Below are 2,500 nucleotides of genomic sequence, written 5' to 3'. Positions count from 1 at the left end.
TTGCTGTGCTACAACTAAGATCAGCTTACTGCCAACACCTTAACGGGACTCATTTCTGTTACGCGCGCATTGTCACCGTTGACTCTTGACCCTTGGGAAGGTAAATTGTTCCGAAACCCTCGAACATAACTCGTCTCCTATTGATGATGGGCTTCATGGGTATGTACACGGTGGTACGCGAGAAGTAAGTCGCAATAACCCATAAGGCCACCGAAGATTTTGATCACCGTGGCGTGTAGATCAGTAATGAAAGGTCGCTCCATCGTATGATCTTCTCATGCGGGTAGATCTGAGCCTTCACTCTTAAGAAAGCCAAGTATCGAGAGTCGGGTCTGAAGCCGACCAGGCCTAGGCTTTGGCATGTCAATTAAAAAGAAAGAGTAACGACACGGCTACTCACCAGCATTCCACTTCCATGTTTGACACAGTTTAATGCGCCACACAATGGACGGATTCTTCGATGTTGTTAAGGGGAAATGCAAGAGGGCCTGTCCGAAGTGCAAGGTCGCCGAACTGCTGAAATGGATGTGTAAATTGACCGAAAATGGATTTCAATATACCATTCACAGCAGCATGACCAGCCGGGGGGCGATGTGCAACACGGCTTTTCGCGTAGACGTCATTTTCATTGCCGTCAAGGACTAGCGATGTGCTTGCTGGAGTTTTCCGCCGTAACCACGTGCAATAGGCCGCTGCCAAAGGTTTGAGCCATTTCAGACCCACAGTGGCCCCATCGTTCGTTCGATTTCGGTCACTAATTGCTTTGTTGAACGTCGTAAGTTTTGGAGGGTTACATCACACTAACGCGTCTCCTCCGAGCTTGCACGCTGATCACGCTCCGCTGATTTCACCGCACGGGGTCGCTCTCTCGGCATCGCTGGTGGTTAGGCCAACTCGTCGTATGGGGTATAGGTTCTGTGTGTTGTGTGTACCTTTTACTCTAAACACAAGCAAGCGAAATGTTTTAAAATGAGAAACAATAGATACAGAAAGAAACAATTCATGATTCAGCAGTCATAAGAACCCACAAAAGAAGCATAGAAACAGTTTAATTGCAAATAATCGTTCGCTAATTAATTGCCCGCCATTGATAGTGCGAACCAACAAGCAGCGATGAATCCGCTTTGATCCAATTTAAATCCAATGAATAGCAATTTCAATCGAACTGGTTTCCTCGTCGTTGCCCTTATAATTCATTATGCAAACAATAACAAGTTAATTTAATCAACATTAGGAATATAGCGTACCAGATCAGCAGCAGCAGCGTTAGATACTGTAGTTATTAGAATTATTTGCTTATGTTGTTTATTATTATGAAGGCGCCGAATTAAAATCACGTTTTTTAGCATTACCAAGCTCGAGGCTTTCGTTCGTTTGAATTTCTGCCTTTGGCATGAGGCCACATGAGGTGCCTTTTGTTTCGTTTCGGCTTTCGGGCATCGAAAGGTTGGGCTGCCTTTCTGCCGCATTGCGCAACCACGCTATGCTCAACACACTTAACGCACATTTCGCACATGGCCCTACGCGGTGGCAGCGGACACCTTCGAGTTCCTTGTGATCACCAAAGCATGGCCAATAGTAGCAGTACACAAGCATTGTGGGGTCCGCTGTCTCGCCGCCTGTGCGCACGTCGCGTCTCTAGCTGCAACCGGTGTGTTTCGTACATCATCTTTTTTCAGAAGCATACATCGAGGTTAATATAAACGATGAAAATTTGCATCCATTCCCCAGGGCCGATGTAGAATCGATCGATATTGGCTTTCGCGATTCAATTATCTCGCAGCATCCAACGCCGATAGCCGATTGCATTTTTCAATCTCCTATCTACCTTAACTAACTCACTATTCGATTTTATGCAAAATCACTCCGAGACATTCCAAAGATGTAGTGAGAGGTAGAAATATGCAGATTCATCTGCTTTTTGAAAGGGTTTTTTTTTGTATTGTGAACGTCTTGAATTCTGCACTATTGTTTTCGCTATTGTTCTCTCTCGCTCTCTGGCTGTCTGTGTGCCTCTGCCTCTCTCTCTTGCGATAACTTTCTCTCTGGCGATCCGCGCCTTACTCTCGCGCTCTGGGCCGCGGCCCCAAGTTTGCCGATTTATGGTTGGCTCTCGAGATAATTTTTTTTATTTCTGGTTTGGAGTTCGTGGAACAAGGTTGTGTGGTTCTTCTTCTGCCGTCGTTCGGAATCGGGTATGGGAATAATGAAAGCTGACCCCGTTCTTTGCACCCCGTGCTAGCTCCCCTTTTTTGTGCGTTTCTGTGCTTTGGCTTGGCTGTGCTGCATTCTAAACCTACCTGTGTGTACCGAGATGTGGATGGGGATGTTTCACATTTTGTGCTAGACAAAAGGGTGACTTAGTGGCAAACGAGAAAAGGGTGCTGCTGTTGCTGACGCTTGAGCACACCCACCAGCATAAGACGTGCAGTGAAAAGAAGTAAATAAGATAAGACAGAGCGCACTAGTGTTGGTTGGCGGTGTGGCGCCTACGTGTGTT

General features: G+C 46.4%; 2 protein-coding genes across 5 annotated transcripts in view; one reads left to right on the top strand and one right to left on the bottom strand.

Moving 5' to 3' along the window:
- Positions 1–594, bottom strand: part of LOC125950158 (protein enabled) — a 4,601-nt gene extending 4,007 nt beyond the window's left edge. For 2 of the 3 annotated variants that reach the window (XM_049677848.1, XM_049677849.1), the window contains exon 1: positions 561–594. The gene's annotated coding sequence lies outside the window, so the exon portion shown is untranslated. Of the gene's footprint in view, positions 1–400; positions 467–560 lie in introns of those variants that run through there. The other variant, XM_049677850.1, reaches the window with a different exon arrangement.
- Positions 595–1,628: 1,034 nt separating this feature from the next.
- The window catches only part of LOC125952674 (protein phosphatase 1 regulatory subunit 14B), a 5,216-nt gene continuing 4,344 nt past the window's right edge, over positions 1,629–2,500 (top strand). Inside the window, exon 1 of one of the 2 annotated variants that reach the window (XM_049682295.1) lies at positions 1,629–1,651. The gene's annotated coding sequence lies outside the window, so the exon portion shown is untranslated. Of the gene's footprint in view, positions 1,652–2,137; positions 2,196–2,500 lie in introns of those variants that run through there. The other variant, XM_049682289.1, reaches the window with a different exon arrangement.

The sequence above is a fragment of the Anopheles darlingi genome, chromosome 2 (genome assembly GCF_943734745.1).
Source record: "Anopheles darlingi chromosome 2, idAnoDarlMG_H_01, whole genome shotgun sequence".
Taxonomy (NCBI): Eukaryota; Metazoa; Arthropoda; class Insecta; order Diptera; family Culicidae; genus Anopheles; species Anopheles darlingi.
This window is presented reverse-complemented; position numbering and strand designations above follow the sequence as displayed.